Source organism: Bombina bombina, chromosome 10 (assembly GCF_027579735.1).
Source record: "Bombina bombina isolate aBomBom1 chromosome 10, aBomBom1.pri, whole genome shotgun sequence".
NCBI classification, from domain to species: Eukaryota; Metazoa; Chordata; class Amphibia; order Anura; family Bombinatoridae; genus Bombina; species Bombina bombina.
This window is the reverse complement of record NC_069508.1, coordinates 145559682-145584847: the sequence shown is the minus strand read 5'-3', so window position 1 is coordinate 145584847 and position 25166 is coordinate 145559682. Positions and strand designations below refer to the sequence as shown.

Below are 25166 nucleotides of genomic sequence, written 5' to 3'. Positions count from 1 at the left end.
TTGTAGATGATCTATTTATATAGCCCATAAAGTTTTTTTTGTTTGTTTTTTTAAATGTATAGTTTTGCTTATTTTTAAATAACATTGCTCTGATTTTCAGACTCCTAACCAAGCCCCAAAATTTTATGAGAATACCGTCAGCTACCTACTCCAGCTTGCTCCTGTTTGTGTAAAGGGTCTTTTCATATGCAAAAGAAGGGGGAGGGGGGAGTGTCTTATTTCCCACTTGCAGTGGGCTTTCCAACTGCCTTTTTAACAGAGCTAAACTGAGAGCTTCTAAGTAAGTTTTTAAACAGTTTTATACTGGATTTTTATATCAGTATCTGTGCATCTTATTATTTATAGTAGTGTCTATTACATGCAGTTATATGAAAATGAGTGTATACTGTCCCTTTAAACTCTGTGTTCTAAAAAATTATTTAACAATATTCAAACTGTCATTGTGATAGAACATTGGCATTGTTTTGCGGTCCTCGGATAAATTTGTTTAACAACTACTAAGTATGTTTATCTGATTTCATTTAGTGAGTATGTAGCATGTTGCAGGGTGAGAGTTCTGAATCAAGTTCTCATGTTTTAAGGGTACTGTAGAAAAAAAGCCTTTGTTCATTCCTGGTTGAGCACTTCTCTCTCTGTAAATGTGCTCTTGGTGTTCCTTGTTAAAGAGCATATGGAGGTGGCTTGCACGTGGCTGGAGCACTATATAGCAGGAGTTCTGCAAATATGCTTTTAGCATTGTTATGCAAGCGCTGCTGCCATCTAGCTCTCAAATGAAATCCCCATCAGAACCTCCAATGCAATTATCCTAAACTACACTAATGTGTTGTTTTGTACACAACACATAACCATCCTCCACACTGATCACCCCCTGTTATACACAACGCACAAACCACAACACCTTTGTTAGATATGGTACCCATGCATAGTAAGGACCTATATTCAAAGTACCATCATTACCCTACAAAGTAACTTTTACCCTACAAATGGGTCAGCTTCTCCAGTGGCCCACAATCGAATGGACACCCCACCTTACATCATTTAACCTTAAAGGGACAGTGTAGTCCAAAATAAACTTTCATGATTCAGATAGAGAATGTAATTTTTAACAATTTTCCAATTTACTTGTATCACCAATTTTGCTTTGTTCTCTTGGTATTCTTAGTTGAAAGTTAAACCTAGGAGGTTCATATACTCATTTCTAAGCCCTTGAAGGCCGCCTCTTCTCTCAGGGCATTTTGACAGTTTTTTTTACCACTAGAGGGTGTTAGTTCATGTGTGCCATATAGATAACACTGGCTACAGTTTGGCTGCTACTTGTGTATTCTGCCCCTAATTGGCTCCCAAAGCTGAGTCCTGCTCAGCAGCAACAACATCCTGCAGATCCTCAGTGGATTTTATTTATGTGTTTATCCTCTTTCCAAGGGTTAAACATATAGGCCCTTATTAAAATCAAGTGAGATTGTCAACTCGCTACAAAATCCACTTGAAAAATGTAAGCTGCCATTTGAAATCGAGTGGTCTAGCCTGAAATACGCGGCTCGTCAGCTGATGCTTGAAATGTTGCAGAAAAATAAACAAGCTTGCACTTTTTCACATGTTGGGCAGCCATATTTCCTTGGGATGCCTTACAAAAAGCAAGATATAATACAAACACAAGAATAAAAATACTTTTATGTGCATAATGCACTATTTTATTTTTGTTCCAATTAAATATATAATTTTATGTATCTAGGCACACCCAGGACCTACTAAGTTAAATTGCAATAAAAAACATTACTGAAGATTAAAAAGATGCTTAAAGGTCCATTAAATATCGTAGAGTTGCATAATAAAAAAACAATGCAATAATACTTGCTCTGAATTTTAAATGAGCAGTAGATTTTTTTTCTGACAAATTTACTTCAATTTGCCGGCCCTCTGTATCATGTGACAGCCATCAGCCTATCACAGACATACAGTATATACATATACACTGTGAGCTTTTGCACATGCTCAGTAGTAGCTTGTGCCCCAGAAAGTGCGCATACAAAAAGGCAATTTAATAATGGAATTAAATTGTAAAGTCTCTTAACACTGTATGCTCTTTCTGTATCATGAAATCTTGATTTTGACTTTGTTTTTCTTTCTTATTTTTTCTAGCACTGCTTGAAAAATCACTGCCTTTTGCTCACAAATCAGGCTGTGTATTAACCCTGCATTTTTTTAAATTTAATACAAAAGAAAATATGTTGGAAATCAAAGGGAACACAAACATTTGCATCAGGTCTTTGAATAAAGCCTAGATTTACAGGCAAGCATATGTCCAATAACAACATTTTGTGATTTATGAATGTCCGGGCAGACATGATCCGCTGTAGCTGATCATGTCCGCCGCACATTGATAAATGCAGACAGCATTCGCTCTCGGCATTTATCATTGCACAAGCATTTCGAGTGAAATGTTTGTGCAATGCCGCCCCCTGCACATTTGCGGCCTATCGGCCGCTAGCAAATACTGTCAATCATTCCGATCGTATCCGATAAAGATGATTGCTGTCCGCCCCTCAGAGGTGGCGGATGAGTTAAGGAGCAGCGGTCTTAAGAAGGCTGGAGACTTGCACAGCAACATACGCTGCTTCTTAAAGGGACAGTCAACACCAGAATTTTTGTTGTTTTAAAAGATAGATAATCCCTTAATTACCAATTCCCCAGTTTTGCATAACCAACACAGTTATAATTATAAACGTTTTACCTCTGTAATTACCTTGTATCTAAGCCACAGCAGACTGCCCCCTTATTTCAGTTCTTTTGACAGACTTGCATTTTAGCCAATCAGAGCTGTCTCCATGGTAAATTCACGAGCATGAGCTCAATGTTATCTATATGAAACACGTGAACTAATGCCCTCTAGTGGTGAAAAACTATCAAAATGCATTTAGATTAGAGGCGGCCTTCAAGGTCTAAGCAATTAGCATTTGAATCTCCTAGGTTTAGCTTTCAACTAAGAATACCAAGAGAACAAAGAAAAATTGGTGATAAAAGTAAATGGGAAAGTTGTTTAAAATTACATGCCCTATCTGAATAATGAAAGTTTTTTTTTGGACTTGACTGTCCCTTTAAATCGGTAACAAAAAATGTAACAAAAATATAACAAAACACAAAAAAAGCATTTGGAGTAGAAAATGGTATACAGAGTGTATCCTGCAACCTTATGTAAATCTGAATCGGTGCCACTGGACATTTTTAGTAGGTGTGCAAGGGGCGAAAAATTTGGTTCGGGTGAATCTTTCGTAATGAATATTCAAAAAAAAAATTTTTTCCATATTCGTTGCTTGTGCTTTTTGGTATTCATTTAATTTAAAACAAATTGAATACTCTGAATTTTCGTGGAACATTTACAATAGTTTTTCGTTGAACAAATGGTTCCTTAAGCTACAGGTGAAAAATCTCACCTGTAGCATTACCTTTAGAGTGCTGGAGAGCCTTGTGCTGCACTAATAGACTGCTTAGAATGCGCTAAACCTCCTATAAGGGTCGGAAAATAAAATGAATATCTGTGCTTCGTTAACAAATTAGCATTTGTACTGAAACAAATACACATGCTTAATATTTAGGAAATATATCGTTTGCATATTTAACACCCATAAATTTATATGCATCCCTTAAAGGGACATTATACACTCATTTTTTCTTTGCATACATGTTTTGTAGATGATCTATTTATATAGCCCACAAAGTTGTTGTTTTTTTTTTAAATGTATAGTTTTGCTTATTTTTAAATAACATTGCTCTGATTTTCAGACTCCTTACCAAGCCTCTTAGTTTTATGTGACTACCGTAAGCTACCTACTCCAGATTTGTGTAAAGGGTCTTTTCATATGCAAAAGAAGGGGGAGGGGGGGAGTGTCTTATTCCCCACTTGCAGTGGGCTTTCCAGCTACCTTTTCAACAGAGCTAAACTGACAGCTTCTAAGTAAGTTTTTAAACAGTTTTATACTGAATTTTTATATCAGTATCTGTGCATCTTATTGTTTATAGTAGTGTCTATTACATGCAGTTATATGAAAATGAGTGTATACTGTCCCTTTAAGGCTTCTAAATCAGTAGTGCCCCCCCTCGTTTTGAGTTGGCCATCACTGCATTACAATATTGCATTATTTTTTTTATTCCAAAAATTAACGGTTGCACTCTTGAAACATAAAAAAATTAAATTTATTTTTGCAACATAAAGTTAAGGTCACTAGGAGCAACACCTTTATGCGTTTCTTGACTAAGTGCCAGTTCTAGGCACGAAACGCGTAAGGTGTTGCTCCTAGTGTCATTAATTTTATGTTGCAAGAGTAAAGTTTAATTTTTTATGCTCCATGAGTGTAACCGTTAATTTTGTTATCTTGTTTGACTATACAGAAGCTCAACCGTTACACCTCGCAGCAACATAGGAACTGTAGTCTTCCCCTCTCTCCCCTTGAGTTTCGGTAGTGGAGCGGTGACGCCAGATTTAGAAGCTGCGGAGCAAGACACAGCATTTTTGTTGCTGCTTTCAGATTTATACACCTTGAAAAATCATTGCATCTGAATGACGGATAAAATAAATAAACCAAACTCCAGTTTGCATCAACCTTTGATAAATAACAACATTATGCCCTTCCATGTATAACTATGTAATCTTTTTCCTAATATAAATAGACCCAGATTACATGACAACTTTGCCTGTGGGTTATTTCATAGAAAATAACATGGCTTAATGCTATACATTAGTGTGCTTGCTTTGTTGTTGCGGTTTCTTGACACTTTAATTCAATCTCCAAAGGTTTTAGTACTTTTCAAGGCCAGAAACCATAATAATTCTTTCAGTGGTGGAAAAATGCATTTAGGTGTCATTTAAATTTCTTTAAATAGACCTTTATACCCCTGGGGTCTTTATTGTTAATATTTCTGCTCCTACAGGCAGCTGCTGATGAAAACTTCAAATACAAATAAACTTATATGTTAAAAAAAGTATATATTTTTATAATGTGACTCTTCCAATAATGTTTCCATGAAGCTTCCATGAAAATTTAACTACGTGATACTTGGAATTCAGCTGCACATAGCCTGTTCTGTTTTCCACTGTATCCTTGATAGCCTTTATGTTATGAACGCTAAAGGGACACTGAACCCACATTTTTTCTTTTGTGATTCAGATAGAGCATGAAATTTTAAGCAACTTTCTAATTTACTCCTATTATCAATTTTTCTTCATTCTCTTGCTATCTTTATTTGAAATGCAAGAATGTAAGTTTAGATGCCGGCCTATTTTTGGTGAACAACCTGGGTTGTTCTTGCTGATTGGTGGATAAATTGATCCACCAATAAAAAAAGTGCTGTCCAGAGTTCTGAACCAAGAAAAAAAGCTTAGATGCCTTCTTTTTCAAATAAAGATAACAAGAGAACAAAGAAAATTGATAATAGGAGTAAATTAGAAAGTTGCTTAAAATTGCATGCTCTATCTGAATCATGAAAGATAAAATTTAGGTTCAGTGTCCCTTAAGATATCAGTATCTGTTATATCATACTGTGCAAGTTAAAGGGAAATAAAATGATTTAAGTGATGGTAAACACTCCCTTTATAAAATCAGATCTGGAATCTGGATCTGAGTTTCATTCATCAGTTGTAACGAAGATGCGCTATAACTTACTTTTCCTTCCATAAGGCAGGGAGAGTCCACGACTTCATTCCTTACTGTTGGGAAATACAACACCTGGCCACCAGGAGGAGGCAAAAACACTCCAGCCAAAGGCTTAAATATCCCTCCCACTTCCCCTATCCCCCAGTCATTCTTTGCCTTTCATCACTATAGGAGGTGGCAGAGAAGTGTCAGAAGATTACTCTCAGAAGATATACTCTCAAGCCTCTTGAAAAAGTCTGCACGTTAGCAGATGAAACGCGTAGAGGAAATCACAGGATCATTTTTGGACGTCTAGAGGAACCGTAGCCCTAGAAGCGGGGCGCTCTATTTTTGGACACTCAGGGCTACCATAGCTCTAGAGGAAATCACAGGATCATTTTTGGACGTCTAGAGGAACCGTAGCCCTAGAAGCGGGGCGCTCTATTTTTGGACACTCAGGGCTACCATAGCTCTAAGAGGAAACTCTCCTTATGGTTAAAGGTCTGGTGGACGATAGAAAAGGAGATTGTATTGCAAAAGAGAACCAGGTTAGAAGAGCACTGGACCGGTTTAGCTGAGTATTTTAATTGCTTGCATCTGATGAAAGAAAAGTTTGTTGTAACTGCATCATTATTTATTAAACATTGTAAGTGTAAATCTTAAAGTGCAGCAACGAGTGTGTGTTTTATTGCACTTGAGTCTTTTTTTGCGCTTTTTTCTTTTAGAGTGGATAGTCCTGTAATGGGTATGTTCCCTTCAAGAAAGGACTTGAGTTTTAAGTAATCATGTCAACCTCTAAGTAAAAGTATTAATGAAAGTTAGAGTCTGGAGATGAAGGGAAAGTTTTTCTGTGAACCCATCCAGACTGTCGCCTAACAGCTCCTTACTAGCAATCAGTGTTGACGAGTTTCACTGCTTGCTGTTACACTCTCAAGTCCATGTCAGAGCATCACTGCAAGACTGTCACCCTTGAGAGGCTGTGCCTGTTCCACAGCATGGATTCTGGAGGGTAAGACCGTTTTTTTTATATAAACTTTTGCTATACAGGGTCACAGTGTGGCTCCTCTATGCCTCAATGGGATCAATGGTTAATATCTCCTTCCGGGAGATTATTTGAACAGCTAGGGGTTATTTTTAACTGCTTTAATGTGAGAGTTTTTGGGCTCATAGACTGTGTGCTTTTGACTTGGAACAAACATGTTTCACTTTCGTTTTATAGTGTTGCGCAGCTCATAATAGCTTAGCGCCTTTTTTATAGCAGGGGAAATCCTGTCCTATGCACCACGTGACCTAGTGCGGTCTTTTCATTTTCCTACGATACTGCTGCGGACATCACTCCTAAAGAGAGCATTTTCACTGTTAGCTGTCTGGATCTAGGAGGTGGTGAGTACCCCAGCCATTGGGATTATAAAGGTGACGTTTTTTGAATAAAAGCGTTTTCTGTTTATCCTTCTGTGGATATATACTTAGCTATGGAGGAGTCTGATACTACATTAGATGGTTCCACTCCTTCTGTACTGATTAATAATTCCTGTTTATACTGTGAGGAGGCAGTAGTTTGCCCGCCTGCTCAATTTTGTTCCATTTGCCTAAGCACTATTCTAAAGTCTAAGAAGGGAGACAAGCCTGCTAATACTCATAGCGCTATTAGCCCTTCTGAGCCGTCTACCTCTCAGGAATCTATGTCCCGAGAGATTACTACCCTTTCTACTCTACCCGCTCCACATGCAGTTCCCAATGGCTCATCTAATCCTTCATCTGGAGGGGGCTTTTTTCCTGCGGACTTTACAGCGCAGTTACAATCGGTGGTGTCTGCTGCCCTGAGTGCCTTACCTCCCTATAGCAAACATAAGAGCAAGATTAAACATAGTTCTCCTGACCGAGAGTCATCTAAATATTTGTCGGATTTAGCTATTATATCCCAGCTATCCAAGGATGAGTTAACCTCTGTAGCTTCAGAGGGTGAACTTTCTGAGTCGGAAACTTCAGTTTCTAAACCTCCTTCAGAGGAGGAACCCTCCCTTAGATTTAAAATTGAACATCTGGGGTTTTTATTAAAGGAGGTTCTGTCTACGCTAGAGGTTCCAGAGGCCAAACTACCTAAATTAGACAGGATTTATGAAGACAGGAAGGTCCCTCTGACTTTTCCTGTGCCAGTTGAAATGGTGAACATTATTAGTAACGAATGGGATAGAATAGGAACTTCTTTTTCCCCCTCGTCTACTTTAAAAAAATTATTCCCGCTCCCTGATTCTCAATTGGATTTGTGGGGCTCCATCCCTAAGGTGGATGGTGCTATTTCTATGCTGGCTAAGCATACTACTATCCCACTGGAGGATAGTTCTTCTTTTAGAGAGCCTATGGATAAGAAAATGGAAACGTTTCTGAGGAAGATGTTTCAACATACAGGGTTTTTATTTCAACTTGCGGCAGTTGTAGCCGCGGTTGCTGGAGCAGCTACCTACTGGTGCGACACTCTGTCTGAGCTCATTGAGGTGGAAACTCCCCTCGAGGATATTCAGGAGAGAATTAAAGCTCTGAGAATTGCTAACTCCTTCATCTGTGACGCAAATATGCAAATCATTTGCCTAAATGCAAAGGCTTCTGGCTTTGCGGTCCTAGCCCACCGGGCTCTGTGGTTGAAGTCTTGGTCTGTGTATATGACTTCTAAATCCAGACTCATTTCTCTTCCTTTCAAGGGGAAGATTTTATTCAGTCCAGGGCTGTACTCCATTATTTCTACGGTTACTGGAGGGAAGGGTGCCTTCCTACCGCAACATAAGAAGAATAGGCCTAAGGGACGGCAATAGTCTAATTTTCGTTCTTTTCATTCTGACAAATCACAACGACAGCAATCCTCATCCAAGTCCGAGCAGCCCAAGAGTACTTGGAAGCCGGCTCAGTCCTGGAATAAGTCCAAACAGACTAAGAAGCCCACTGAGAACAAATTGGCATGAAGGGGCAGCCCCCGATCTGGGATCAGATCGAGTAGGGGCAGACTGTATCTTTTTTCAGATGCTTGGTTCCAGGATGTACAGGATCCTTGGGTCCTGGAGGTTGTATCTCAGGGATACCAGATAGGATTCAAATCTCATCTGCCTAGGGGCTGATTCCTACTCTCCAGACTGTCTACAAGACCAGAGAAGAGGGCTGCCATTTTTGGTTGCATACGGGATCTCTCCCGGTTTGGGGTTTTATTCAAACCTTTTCGTGGTTCCATAAAAGGAGGGAACTTTTCGTCTAATTCTGGACTTAAAGTGCCTAAACATGTTTCTGAGTGTTCCCTCTTTCAAAATGGAGACAATACGGTTAATCCTTCCTCTGGTTCAGGAAAGGCAGTTTATGACTACCATAGACCTGAAGGATGCATACATTTTATGTTCCGATACACAGGGAGCATTTTCAGTTCCTGAGGTTTGCCTTTCGGGACCAGCACTTCCATGTCATAGCTCTTCCGTTTGGCCTAGCTACTGCTCCAAGGATATTTACAAAGGTTCTGGGGGCTTTTCTAGCCATTGCCAGAACACAAAGTATAGCAGTAGCACCTAACCTGGACGATATCTTGGTACAGGCACCACCTTTTTGTCTAGTGGAAGAACATTCAGAGTCCCTTCTCAGTCTTCTTTGATCACATGGATGGAAGATAAACTTGGAAAAGAGTTCTCTTACTCTAAAGACCAGGGTGAATTTTCTGGGAAGAATAATAGACTCCATATCCATGAGAATATTTATCACATATCAGAGACGTTGCAAGCTAACTACTGCATGTCTTGCCCTCTAGGCCTCCTTGAGACCCTCAGTGGCCCAGTGTATGGAGGTGATTTGACTTATGGTGTCCTGTTTGGACATTATTCCCTTTGCCAGATTCCATCTCAGACCCTTACAACTATGCATACTGAGACAATTCAGATCTGTCTCAACAGATTGTGCTGGGCAACCTGTCGAGAAACTCGCTCTCTTGGTGGCTCTATCTAGATCATCTGTCCCAAGGCATGTGCTTCTTGAGACCGTCCTGGAAGATTGTGACTATGGATGCAAGCCTTTCCAGCTAGGGAGCCGTTTGGGGTGCCAAAAAAGGCACAAGGGCTGTGGACTCAGGAGGAGTCCTCCCTTTTGATCAATATAGTGGTACTCTGGGCAATCTTCAATGCCTTGAAGGCCTGGCCCCTTCTGGTTTCATCCCAGTTTATCAGATTCCAATCAGACAATATAACCTTGTTTGCCTACATCGACCATCAGGGGGAGCGAGAAGTCCCTTGGCGAAGAGAGAAGTATCTCAGATACTAGAGTGGGCGGAGACTCACAGATGTATGCTGTCAGCGATCCACATTCCGGGTGTGGACAACTGGGAAGAGGACTTCCACAGCAGGCAATCCTTTCCCCCAGGGGAATGGTCTCTCCACACAAGGTGTTTGCAGAGATATGCAGCAAGTGGGGGATACCAGAGATAGATCTCATGGCATCCTGCCTCAATACCAAGCTACATTCCAAAAAAGTTAGCTATAGAAACCAACAGAAAAAAGATACTAGGTAAGCACTCAAATGACCCCCAATTTACTGGAGTTGGAAAAATAATCACACAAATTAAAACATAAATCTTTATTAGAATTTATTTAAAATATGGGTTAGTTAAAACTAAAATGCTGGTCTGGTATTCCCAGTACAGGGACTGGATATTGTGTTTTAGAACCAATTATTATAATAGTGTCTGGTGGCAGATTGGAGGACCCACGGCTAGGATTGTCAGTCACTTGTAAATTTAAATTAGGGTCAGTGGAGTGAAATTAAAGTAGTGTATACTCTCTACAAAAGCAGCACTCATTCATTCCTTATGCAGCATGATTATTAATGTAATTCATCACAAAAAGAGTGTGATAATAGCTACGTGTATTCAAAGCATAGGTAAAGTGAGGCAATAGAGTAAAAATATGAAATTACAAAATTATTATTGTAGCATATGATTGACTACATATCATTTATCATAATATAGTGTTATATAGTTAACACTATAGTAACTTTCAAGCACACTTCAGCCTGTATTAGTAGTGAGAGAATACCCCTCAATACCAAGCTACCCAGGTGCAAGTCAAGGTAGAGGGATCCTCAGGTGGAACTGATAGATGCCCTTTCAGTACCATGGAAGTTCAGACTCACCCTCATATGGTGGGTCACATCAAGCAGGAGCGAGCATCAGTGATTCTGATTGCTCCATCGTGGCCACTAAAGATGTGATTTGCGGATCTGGTGGGGATGTCCTCATCTCTTCAGTGGAGGTTACCTTGTCACAGAGATCTGCTGATACAGGGTCCCTTCGTACATCAAAATCTAGATTTTCTGAGACTGACTGCATGGAGATTGAACACTTAGTCTTAGCCAAGAGAGGGTTTTCCTGAGAGTGTTATCGACACTCTGGTTCAAGCTCGTAAGCCAGTTACTTGTCATATCTACCATAAAGTGTGCAGGACTTACTTGTACTGGTGTAAAAAGCATGACTTTTCCTGGCATAAGGGTAAGGTTGCCAGAATTTTATCTTTTCTCCAGGATGGACTGGAGAAGAGTCTATCTGCTAGTTCCCTGAAGGGACAGATATTGGCTCTGTCGGTGTTACTGCACAAGAGATTGGCTGAGCTTCCGGATGTGCAGTCCTTTGTTAAGGCTCTGACTAGAATCAGACCTGTGTTTAGATCTGGGGCTCCACCTTGGAGCCTCAATCTTGTTCTTAGTGTTTTGCAGCAAGCTCCGTTTGAGCCTATGCATACTGTTGACATTAAATTGTTATCTTGGAATGTTTGTTTTTTTGTTGGCTATTGCCTCTGCGTTCAGAGTTTCTGAGATTTCTGCTTTGCAATGTGACCCCCCTTATCTTGTTTTCCATGCTGATAAGGCGGTTTTACGTACTAAATTAGGGTTCTTCCCTAAGATGGTGTCGGATCGTAACATTAATCAAGTAATAGTTGTTCCTGCTTTGTGTCCTAATCCCTCTTCAGCGAAGGAACGCTTGCTTCATAATCTAGATGTGGTTCGTGTCTTGAAGTTCTATCTTCAGGCTAATAAGGAATTCAGACAATCTTCCTCTTTGTTTGTCATCTATACAGGGAAGCGTAAGGGACAGAAGGCTACTGCGACTTCCCTATCTTTCTGGTTGAGGAGTGTCATCCGCGTAGTTTATAAAACAGCGGGATGACAGCCTCCTGAGAGGATAACGGCTCATTCCACTAGAGCAGTGGCTTCCTCCTGGGCTTTTAAGAACGAAGCCTCTATGGATCAGATTTGTAAGGCGGCTACCTGCTCCTCCTTACACACTTTTTCTAAATTTTACAAGTTTGGTGTGTGTGCTTCAGCTAAAGTGGCTTTCAGGAGAAAAGTTTTGTGGGCTGTGGTGCCCTCAGAATAGGGTCCGCCTCTTTTTTTTCCCTTTTGTTATTCCTTCAGTGTCCTCTGGAGATTGAGTATAGTTTTCCCAACAGTAAGGAATGAAGTTGTGGACTCACCTTGCTTTATGAAAGGAAAACATAATTTATGCTTACCAGATAAATTCCTTTCCTTCCTGGCAGGGAGGGTCCATGACCCCGCCCGTAATTTATGTTTGCTGGACGGCTCCCTTTTTATATTATCACTTCTGGCACCTTTATACCCTGATGTTTCTCCTACTTTTCCTTGTTCCCTCGGCAGAATGACTGGGGGATAGAGGAAGTGGGAGGGATATTTAAACCTTTGGCTGGGGTGTCTTTGCCTCCTCCTGGTGGCCAGGTGTTGCATTGCCAAACAGTAAGGCATGAAGTCGTGGACTCTCCCTGCCAGGAAGGAAAGGAATTTATCTGGTAAGCATAAATTATGTTTTTAATATAGATATGAAATTCAAAATGCCCTGCGCTCCGCCGCCCATATCAAAAGTCAAATTTTCTGTGTGCTATCGGTTTGAATTTTTGTTCAATCAGTGCTCTCCCCTTAAAGGGACACTAAACCCACTTTTTTCATAATTCAGATAGCGCATGCAATTTTAAGCAACTTTCTAATTTACTCCTATTATCAATTTTTCTTCCTTCTCTTGGTATCTTTATTTAAAAGGCAAGAATGTAAAGCTTAGGAGCCGGCCCATTTTTTGTTCAGAACCTGGGTTACGCTTGCTTATTGGTGGCTAAATATTCGGGTTTAGTATCCCTTTAACTATTTAAAATCTGAATCTCAAAATAATGTTGAAAAGCAAGGTTTACCTTTTATTAGTATCACCCAAATAATAAATATATAAATGATAAAATTCTTAAATGGAATTTATAATGTAACATGAAAAAAAATGATATTTTGTTTGTACCAAAAAGAAAAAAATGTATTATCTACAATTTGTTTGTATATATTTACATATATTTATTCTAGGGAAACAAATTGCCTTATAGACCTACAGAATATTTCATTAAAGGGTTACTTAGCAACCGTTCGGTGTGAGGCCATGGTTACAAAGAATTTCAGACAAAGCCGTTATTTTCTTTAACTTTGCTTTAAAAAAGGAGCCTCTTATTTGGAGTTATGATTACTGTATATATAACACGGTTAAATAATATATAGGGTTGTCAAGGGAACACTTCATCACATGGAATTCATAAGGCGAACCTTTTAATAACACAAAAAAGAAGAATTCAGCTTAGTGAATAAAATGAGTTGTTCACTGTACTAGAAGTCAAGTTGTGCATTTCCATGCTAAGGGAGAAAAAGTAAATTATTTTAAAAAAAAAGTCCAATGTTTCTAATTAAAGGGATATACTAATGAAAAAAAGTGCATGCTCTAATTTGTTAGAGCATGTCATTTTAACACTAGTTATGCCCAAATTCTGTGTTTAACTCCTGCAAAGAGGTTAAACACATAGTTAAAGTCCTGCTCAGGAGACACAGAGCTCTGTTGATCCTAAGCAGAAACTGTACCTAACCCAAAAAGCAGTGCAAGTTGCACAAGCCAACTGTGCTACTACCGCAGCTGATTGGGTGATCAGTATTTATTTAATTTTGCTGGGTTTAAACACCTAGAGCCTTGTGATCAGACGTGTTTTTTCTCGCCAATCCTTGCAAGGACTACCCTGGTGGAATTATCATAAAAAGGGGCAGTCCCTGCGGGTGGCGAGATGTGTCCTATAGAAAGTAATGGAGCGCGCTGGAAAGGGAAACTTTGCACCGTGGAGCAAAGTTAGCAGTGAGCAGGGGGAGGACTTTAAACATTAAATCCTGCAGCCAATATAAATCACATTACACTGCTTTCTGCATATAGCATCTTACAATCGCCTTTATTTTTGTATGCATGTGTTTTCCTATTAGCGTTATAAGTATTTTGAGAAAAGCTTGCAAAATTCTTTACAGAGATACGGTGGGATTAGAGAGACAATTTCTTATACGCCCAAGGACCGCCCATGTTCAGCCCATAAAACAACAATTATACTTTGAGAAACGGGGATACTAATGGCACTACTTAGGTGTAAATTCAGGAATTACCTTTAATTATATCCTCTTGTCTGCTGATCAGTCAATTAAATTATATTATACTGCAGATCTAGTAATATTATGGTAGGGGTGCTGTGTACTATTGAAAAACCTCACTGGATCAGTGCAAGACCGATAACTATGTACACTTAGATAGCACTCACATTCCTTAACGGCTAAGTAAGTATAGAGCAACGTGATTGTGGCAAAAATTTTTTAAATTGAACCTTTATTAGGATAATTTAAAAAACAAGCCTGAAAAAGAGATATAATTACTAAGGACACGCTGCGAATGTATGCACATGTCCATTGACCCATAAATATTATTATTTTTTCAGCTTGTACACATTTATTGTGGGCATTATCATATAGCCAGGGAGGTTCATATAGGCCGTCTGCGTAATACCATTTGGTGTGAGTATCACTACATGAGTTAGCCTGAGTAGCACTTTATTCATAGTTATCTAGGAGATAACACCTGTTATAATAGACTATAATCTATAATATCTATAATAGATCTAAATAAAGGTTTATAACAGTGTATCTCCTTGTATAAACCGTACTATTATCACATCTTTTTTGAAAGTATACTCTGCCTGACCTGCATTTAATAGTATGTATGTACAGGCTATGGATTAATACCTACATCCTAGGTCTGTATCTTATACGTATTGAAGTACCATCCCTGCCATATATGTGGGGTCATCTACTATTATTTCTTACCAGCAAAAACTCTTTTAAGGTGTGTGTGTGTATGTTTTTTCATTTTTTTAAATTGTCTTAATAAAGGTTAAATTTTAAAACAGCTAATTTCTGCCACAATCACGTTGCTTTATACTTATTTAGAAGTAAAGGAATGTGAGTGCTATCCAAGTGTACATAGTTATCTGTCTTGAACAATTATACTTTCCCTGTGTGTTTTTTTACACATTCAGTGTACTTAAATTACAATTTACGATGTGCATATTTAATACAATTTATTCCTGTGTAATTTACATACACATTTTAAGTTTTTGATAAAATGTGATTATTGGTGAACAATTTTGTTAAGATTTTTTATGCACCTTAACAATACATTTTTTTCGCTGCATATTTTTGTGTGAATAGTTCATTAATTTGTTTTGTAAGATTTTAAACCCTTTGAGTGCTAATGACGGCTCTGAGCCGTCACCGAGTTTCTCACTCTGGTGCTAATGACGGCTCAGAGCCGTCATGAGCACTCTCCCACCTTGAGGGAGATCTGGGGGCTCCTTACTGTTCCTACCCCGGCAATCGTGCCTGTAGAGTGACAGGCATCGCCGGGGCTTCACGTGATGTGCGGTGACGTCACGCGCAATTATGTGATGACGTCACTGCGCAACTTTATTTATACTTAACAATGTTAAGTATAGGAGGAGGGGGCATGCTGCTTAGAACCCTGTATCTCAGGCATCTAAGCAGCTACAGACCCCCAAGACCCATTGTTGCAAAGGTAATCGCTTAACCTTTCCAACAGTGTAAGTCTTGGGGTTCTGTAAAAAAAAAAAAAAAAGTTAAAAAAAATGTTTTCAAAAATTTCAAAAATAAACTATTAGCACCCAGGTGGGAAATGGCTTAGCAGCCAAAGGGTTAAAGTACAAATTTTATTGTGCACTTTTGTAATGTATGTAAAAAGTTGCTTTAGATCATTCCACCAGGGAAATAGAAGCACTAGTGATTATTCTTAAATAATCCGGCCAGCCAAGAGACCTTTAGATCTAGAGTTAGTGTCACTAGTGTTAAAATTAAATTCTCTAATAAATTAGTGCATTCATTTTTTTTGTTATTATTAAGGCCTTTTAATGACCCCACTGAAGTTTTTAGTATTATTTGTGTATCAAATTAGCAATTTTAAGAAATTCTGTTGAAGGCACATTCTAGTATAATAAAAATGCTTTATTTATTAGAACATTTTTTTTTTTTTTTTACAAATGTTTGTTTCTAACTATGGGGTTGATTCCAGTCTATCATTTGATAATTATCTGCATGGTAGAATCTGCCAATAAGTCCTGTTCTATGTTTTCAACTTATTACAGAGTACTCCAAACGTTGCCAAGCACCCTGCCCTTTTGGATGACATAAGAAGCATTATCACCAGATACAAACTCTTTCTTCTTAAATAATTAAATTCCAAAAATGTATAAAAAGTACTTTGGCAGTAATAAAAATGAACAAATTTGTTAGATACATATTACTATAGTTTTGGAGAACAACAGGTTAATTACACACATCACCTGTTAGCATCACTATATGATATTAAAAGGTCTCAGTAAACGTACCTGCCCTTCAACCTGTGATGCAATTGCTAGGCCCCCGAAATCTCCATTTTTGTTTGTTATTAATCTGCGCATTTCATTTTTCTATTAGTTATTGTGTTTTTTTAGGGAGGAGTCAGTTTGGGGTTTCAGGAATATTAACAGCAGAAGCATTCTGGTATTTTGATCACTGCAAAAATGCACTGTAGGAAGAAGTTCATAAATCATTATCTACCCAAAACAAGCATAATATAGTGATTGATCCCAACATGTTTAAACCCTGCAAAGGGGATAAAAACATTCTTAAATGTATGCACCAAGCACACACCTGTGTCATTCCTCAGCAGCACTTAGCTAGTGTATATCAGATATGTACAAGTGCCTCCTATAATTGGCTTACTGACTTGAAGCATAAATCCAACGCACCTGGTAGTTCAACTTCAGCTATTAGTCCCATTTATTAATGAGTGGTGACACAAAGTTCCCAGCCAGGGATCCTGTCCAGCTGTGTTCAGGGGGATCAGGGTGCCATTCTCTGCCCGCACAATAATTTCTATGTGCATCAAATGCAAGAGACTGATGATTATTAACTTCTAACTTCTTAAAGATTTATTAATTTATGACATGGAAATAAGTGCAGAATTATGTAATGTTACCCAATGTTTACTGTCCATTTTTAAGCAATTAAAAGGATAATAAACACCAAAATGTTAAGGTTTAAAAGGATTGATAATCCCTTTATTTACTATTCCCCAGTTTTGCATAACCAACACTGTTATAGAAATATACTTTTTACTTCTGTAATTACCTTGTATCTAAGCTTCTGCAGACTGCCCCCTTATCTCAGATATTTTGACAGACTTGCATTTCAGGCAATTAGTTCTGACTCTTTAATAACTCCACGTGCGTGAGCACAATGTTATTTATATGAAACACATGAACTTACATCCTCTAGCTGTGAAAAACTGTCAAATGCATTCAGATAAGAGGCGGCCTTCAAGGGCTTAGAAATTAGCATATGAGCCTACCTAGGTTTAGCTTGCAACTAAGAATACCAAGAGAACAAAGCAAATTTGATGATAAAGGTAAATTAGAAAGTTGTTTAAAATTGCATGCCCTATCTGAATCATGACTTTACTATCCCTTTAAAATTTCATATCACATTGCAGGGGTGGCCAGCTTGCGACTCATTGGTCACATGCGTCCCTATGCAATATTTTTTGTGGCTCCTGTAAAAAAACTATCTAAAAATATGTACTTTGGGGACTACTGTGTTGGCCACAACCCAACAGAACCCTATAGAAGGAAGAACAGCAGATAGAGGTTAACCCTAAATAAAACCCTGTGCCACTGGTTATTTTTAGGATATATATTATTTGTATGTTTAACCTGCAACCTTCCCTAAATAAAACCCTGTGCTACTGGTTATTTTTAGGATATATATTATTTGTATGTTTAATAACCAAAGATTTGTATAAGGCTCATAGGACTTCTAAAATATTGACCTGTAACCCCTAAATGTTAGGTCATTGGTCATCACTGTTGAAAAGTATAAAAACCCATGTAATCAGCCAAGAAATACCACTCAAAACAGGTCTCTTTTTTCATCAGGTGGTAATTATGAAATTCTTCCCATTCAAAGTATAGGTTGAGTTTTTGTGACGCAAATGAATTGCAAGATTTTCAAACATTTTGGAATGGTTTTGAATTTGAAAATCCCATGAAAGTCCCATGAAATGCATTTTACAAGGCACCTCTGATTGATTGAAATAGTTTAAAGGGACACTCAATCAAAATTAAACTTTCATTATTCAGATAGAGCATGCCATTTTAAACAACTTTCCAATTTACTTCCATTAACAAAATGTGCAAAGTCTTTTTATATTTAAACTTTTTGTCACCAGCTCCTACTGAGCATGTGCAAGAATAACATAATTTATGTAAGAACTTACCTGATAAATTCATTTCTTTCATATTAGCAAGAGTCCATGAGCTAGTGACGTATGGGATATACATTCCTACCAGGAGGGGCAAAGTTTCCCAAACCTCAAAATGCCTATAAATACACCCCTCACCACACCCACAATTCAGTTTAACGAATAGCCAAGAAGTGGGGTGATAAAAAAGTGCGAAAGCATATAAAAAAAGGAATTGGAATAATTGTGCTTTATACAAAATCATAACCACCACACAAAAAGGGCGGGCCTCATGGACTCTTGCTAATATGAAAGAAATGAATTTATCAGGTAAGTTCTTACATAAATTATGTTTTCTTTCATGTAATTAGCAAGAGTCCATGAGCTAGTGACGTATGGGATAATGACTACCCAAGATGTGGATCTTTCCACACAAGAGTCACTAGAGAGGGAGGGATAAAATAAAGACAGCCAATTCCTGCTGAAAATAATCCACACCCAAAATAAAGTTTAACGAAAAACATAAGCAGAAGATTCAAACTGAAACCGCTGCCTGAAGTACTTTTCTACCAAAAACTGCTTCAGAAGAAGAAAATACATCAAAATGGTAGAATTTAGTAAAAGTATGCAAAGAGGACCAAGTTGCTGCTTTGCAAATCTGGTCAACCGAAGCTTCATTCCTAAACGCCCAGGAAGTAGAAACTGACCTAGTAGAATGAGCTGTAATTCTCTGAGGCGGAGTTTTACCCGACTCAACATAGGCAAGATGAATTAAAGATTTCAACCAAGATGCCAAAGAAATGGCAGAAGCTTTGTGGCCTTTTCTAGAACCGGAAAAGATAACAAATAGACTAGAAGTCTTACGGAAAGATTTCGTAGCTTCAACATAATATTTCAAAGCTCTAACAACATCCAAAGAATGCAACGATTTCTCCTTAGAATTCTTAGGATTAGGACATAATGAAGGAACCACAATTTCTCTACTAATGTTGTTGGAATTCACAACTTTAGGTAAAAATTCAAAAGAAGTTCGCAACACCGCCTTATCCTGATGAAAAATCAGAAAAGGAGACTCACAAGAAAGAGCAGATAATTCAGAAACTCTTCTGGCAGAAGAGATGGCCAAAAGGAACAAAACTTTCCAAGAAAGTAATTTAATGTCCAATAAATGCATAGGTTCAAACGGAGGAGCTTGAAGAGCTCCCAGAACCAAATTCAAACTCCAAGGAGGAGAAATTGACTTAATGACAGGTTTTATACGAACCAAAGCTTGTACAAAACAATGAATATCAGGAAGAATAGCAATCTTTCTGTGAAAAAGAACAGAAAGAGCAGAGATTTGTCCTTTCAAAGAACTTGCGGACAAACCCTTATCTAAACCATCCTGAAGGAACTGTAAAATTCTCGGTATTCTAAAAGAATGCCAGGAAAAATGATGAGAAAGACACCAAGAAATATAAGTCTTCCAGACTCTATAATATATCTCTCGAGATACAGATTTACGAGCCTGTAACATAGTATTAATCACAGAGTCAGAGAAACCTCTTTGACCAAGAATCAAGCGTTCAATCTCCATACCTTTAAATTTAAGGATTTCAGATCCTGATGGAAAAAAGGACCTTGTGACAGAAGGTCTGGTCTTAACGGAAGAGTCCACGGTTGGCAAGAGGCCATCCGGACAAGATCCGCATACCAAAACCTGTGAGGCCATGCCGGAGCTACCAGCAGAACAAACGAGCATTCCTTCAGAATCTTGGAGATTACTCTTGGAAGAAGAACTAGAGGCGGAAAGATATAGGCAGGATGATACTTCCAAGGAAGTGATAATGCATCCACTGCTTCCGCCTGAGGATCCCGGGATCTGGACAGATACCTGGGAAGTTTCTTGTTTAGATGGGACGCCATCAGATCTATTTCTGGAAGTTCCCACATTTGAACAATCTGAAGAAATACCTCTGGGTGAAGAGACCATTCGCCCGGATGCAACGTTTGGCGACTGTGATAATCCGCTTCCCAATTGTCTACACCTGGGATATGAACCGCAGAGATTAGACAGGAGCTGGATTCCGCCCAAACCAAAATTCGAGATACTTCTTTCATAGCCAGAGGACTGTGAGTCCCTCCTTGATGATTGATGTATGCCACAGTTGTGACATTGTCTGTCTGAAAACAAATGAACGATTCTCTCTTCAGAAGAGGCCAAAACTGAAGAGCTCTGAAAATTGCACGGAGTTCCAAAATATTGATCGGTAATCTCACCTCCTGAGATTCCCAAACTCCTTGTGCCGTCAGAGATCCCCACACAGCTCCCCAACCTGTGAGACTTGCATCTGTTGAAATTACAGTCCAGGTCGGAAGCACAAAAGAAGCCCCCTGAATTAAACGATGGTGATCTGTCCACCATGTTAGAGAGTGTCGAACAATCGGTTTTAAAGATATTAATTGAGATATCTTCGTGTAATCCTTGCACCATTGCTTCAGCATACAGAGCTGAAGAGGTCGCATGTGAAAACGAGCAAAGGGGATCGCGTCCGATGCAGCAGTCATAAGACCTAGAATTTCCATGCATAAGGCTACCGAAGGGAATGATTGTGACTGAAGGTTTCCACAAGCTGTAATCAACTTTAGACGTCTCTTGTCTGTTAAAGACAGAGTCATGGACACTGAATCCATCTGGAAACCCAGAAAGGTTACCCTTGTCTGAGGAATCAAAGAACTTTTTGGTAAATTGATCCTCCAACCATGATCTTGAAGAAACAACACAAGTCGATTCGTATGAGATTCTGCTAAATGTAAAGACTGAGCAAGTACCAAGATATCGTCCAAATAAGGAAATACCACAATACCCTGTTCTCTGATTACAGACAGCAGGGCACCGAGAACCTTTGTAAAAATTCTTGGAGCTGTAGCTAGGCCAAACGGCAGAGCCACAAACTGGTAATGCTTGTCCAGAAACGAGAATCTCAGGAACTGATAATGATCTGGATGAATCGGAATATGCAGATATGCATCCTGTAAATCTATTGTGGACATATAATTCCCTTGCTGAACAAAAGGTAAGATAGTCCTTACAGTTACCATCTTGAACGTTGGTATCCTTACATAACGATTCAATATTTTTAGATCCAGAACTGGTCTGAAAGAATTCTCCTTCTTTGGTACAATGAAGAGATTTGAATAAAACCCCATCCCCTGTTCCGGAACTGGAACTGGCATAATTACTCCAGTCAACTCTAGATCTGAAACACATTTCAGAAATGCTTGAGCTTTTACTGGATTTACTGGGACACGGGAAAGAAAAAATCTCTTTGCAGGAGGTCTCAACTTGAAACCAATTCTGTACCCTTCTGAAACAATGCTCTGAATCCAAAGATTGTGAACAGAATTGATCCAAATTTCCTTGAAAAAACGTAACCTGCCCCCTACCAGCTGAGCTGGAATGAGGGCCGCACCTTCATGTGGACTTAGAAGCAGGCTTTGCCTTTCTAGCTGGCTTGGATTTATTCCAGACTGGAGATGGTCTCCAAACTGAAACTGCTCCTGAGGATGAAGGATCAGGCTTTTGTTCTTTGTTGAAACGAAAGGAACGAAAACGATTATTAGCCCTGTTTTTACCTTTAGATTTTTTATCCTGTGGTAAAAAAGTTCCTTTCCCACCAGTAACAGTTGAAATAATGGAATCCAACTGAGAACCAAATAATTTGTTACCCTGGAAAGAAATGGAAAGTAAAGTTGATTTAGAAGCCATATCAGCATTCCAAGTTTTAAGCCATAAAGCTCTTCTAGCTAAAATAGCTAGAGACATAAACCTGACATCAACTCTGATAATATCAAAAATGGCATCACAGATAAAATTATTAGCATGCTGAAGAAGAATAATAATATCATGAGAATCACGATGTGTTACTTGTTGCGCTAAAGTTTCCAACCAAAAAGTTGAAGCTGCAGCAACATCAGCCAAAGATATAGCAGGTCTAAGAAGATTACCTGAACACAGATAAGCTTTTCTTAGAAAGGACTCAATTTTCCTATCTAGAGGATCCTTAAACGAAGTACCATCTGACGTAGGAATAGTAGTACGTTTAGCAAGGGTAGAAATAGCCCCATCAACTTTAGGGATCTTGTCCCAAAATTCTAATCTGTCAGACGGCACAGGATATAATTGCTTAAAACGTTTAGAAGGAGTAAATGAATTACCCAAATTATCCCATTCTTTGGAAATTACTGCAGAAATAGCATTAGGAACAGGAAAAACTTCTGGAATAACCACAGGAGCTTTAAATACCTTATCTAAACGTTTAGAATTAGTATCAAGAGGACCAGAATCCTCTATTTCTAAAGCAATTAGTACTTCTTTAAGTAAAGAACGAATAAATTCCATTTTAAATAAATATGAAGATTTATCAGCATCAACCTCTGAGACAGAATCCTCTGAACCAGAGGAATCATCAGAATCAGAATGATGATGTTTATTTAAAAATTCATCTGTAGGGAGAGAAGTTTTAAAAGATTTTTTACGTTTACTAGAAGGAGAAATAACAGACATAGCCTTCTTTATGGATTCAGAAACAAAATCTCTTATATTATCAGGAACATTCTGCACCTTAGATGTTGAAGGAACTGCAACAGGCAATGGTACTTTACTAAAGGAAATATTATCTGCTTTAACAAGTTTGTCATGACAATCAATACAAACAACAGCTGGAGGAATAGCTACCAAAAGTTTACAGCAGATACACTTAGCTTTGGTAGACTCAGCACTTGACAGCGATTTTCCTGTAGTATCTTCTGACTCAGATGCAACGTGAGACATCTTGCAATATGTAAGAGAAAAAACAACATATATATAAAGCAAAATTGATCAAATTCCTTAAATGACAGTTTCAGGAATGGGAAAAAATGCCAAAGAACAAGCTTCTAGCAACCAGAAGCAATAAAAAATGAGACTTAAATAATGTGGAGACAAAAGTGACGCCCATATTTTTTCGCGCCAAATAAGACGCCCACATTATTTGGCGCCTAAATGCTTTTTTGGCGCCAAAAATGACGCCACATCCGGAACGCCGACATTTTTGGCGCAAAATAACGTCAAAAAAATGACGCAACTTCCGGCGACACGTATGACGCCGGAAACGGAAATAGAATTTTTGCGCCAAAAAAGTCCGCGCCAAGAATGACGCAATAAAATGAAGCATTTTCAGCCCCCGCGAGCCTAACAGCCCACAGGGAAAAAGTCAAATTTTAAGGTAAGAAAAATGTTAAATTAAAATGCATTATCCCAAATATGAAACTGACTGTCTGAAAATAAGGAAAGTTGAACATTCTGAGTCAAGGCAAATAAATGTTTGAATACATATATTTAGAACTTTATAAATAAAGTGCCCAACCATAGCTAGGAGTGTCACAGAAAAAAAGATTTACTTACCCCAGGACACTCATCTACATATAGCAGATAGCCAAACCAGTACTGAAACGAGAATCAGCAGAGGTAATGGTATATATAAGAGTATATCGTCGATCTGAAAAGGGAGGTAAGAGATGAATCTCTACGACCGATAACAGAGAACCTATGAAATAGACTCCTTAGAAGGAGATCACTGCATTCAAATAGGCAATACTCTCCTCACATCCCTCTGACATTCACTGCACGCTGAGAGGAAAACCGGGCTCCAACTTGCTGCGGAGCGCATATCAACGTAGAATCTAGCACAAACTTACTTCACCACCTCCATCGGAGGCAAAGTTTGTAAAACTGAATTGTGGGTGTGGTGAGGGGTGTATTTATAGGCATTTTGAGGTTTGGGAAACTTTGCCCCTCCTGGTAGGAATGTATATCCCATACGTCACTAGCTCATGGACTCTTGCTAATTACATGAAAGGAAAGTGTGTATGCATTTGTGAATGACTGATAACTGTCACATGGTACGTGTATGCATTTGTGATTGGCAGATGGCTTTCACATGGTACAGGGGGAGTGGTAAAAGACATAACTTTTAAAATTGTCAGAAAAAAAATCTACGATTCATTTGAAGTTCAGACTAAGTGCTATTGCATTGTCTTGTTATCTTGCATTGGTTGATTTTGCAAATCTACTGTGTTGACCGGTCCTTTAATAATACAGTGTTCTAACACATAAGGACATTTTAAAAAGAATATGAAACCCCAAAATGTTCTTTTGTGATTCAGACAGAGCTTACCATTTTAAAAAAAGTTTCAAATGTTCTTATATTATCAAATTTGCTTCCATCCCATGATAGTCTGTGTAGAATAGATACCTAGGTAGGCCTCTTGAGCGTTACATGGCAGTAAATAATGCTGTCATCTAGTGCTCTGGCAATTGGATAACATTCTTGCAAAACTGCTGCCATATAGTGCTCCTAGGCATACGTCCCTGCATTTCAACAAAAGATACCAAGAGAACGAAGAAAAAATGATAATAGAAGTAAATTAGAAAGTTATTTAAAATTGCATGCTCTATCTGAATCATAAAAGAAACATTTTCATGATCTTAGAGTGCACCTTTAATTATATATACAATATAAACAATCTTCATATAAAGCAACAGTTTAGTATAATATATAATGTTGCACAAAGTGGCATATTGACATAGACTCAGAGACATAAGAAATCTATCATTGTAACCCCATACAGGCCAGAGCCCCTGTACATCTCCCAGCAACATAAGATTTTCCTAATGTTGTGCGTTGGTGGGCGACATCTGTAACTGACTGTCAGGGACACACTTGTCAGACTGCAATCAATAATGCAATAGGTGATTCATATAAGTAATTTGCATTACAAAAATAACTTGAAGATAGGGATAAAGAAGGATTTACTGAAAAACAGAACTTTTCTAAGAAAAAAAATGACAGTTAAAGTAATTA

The 25166-nt window shown here is 38.5% G+C and overlaps 1 protein-coding gene across 1 annotated transcript in view; it reads left to right on the top strand.

Moving 5' to 3' along the window:
- The window catches only part of LRRC7 (leucine rich repeat containing 7), a 518594-nt gene that overhangs the window by 343093 nt on the left and 150335 nt on the right, over window positions 1-25166 (top strand). The window lies entirely within an intron of this gene.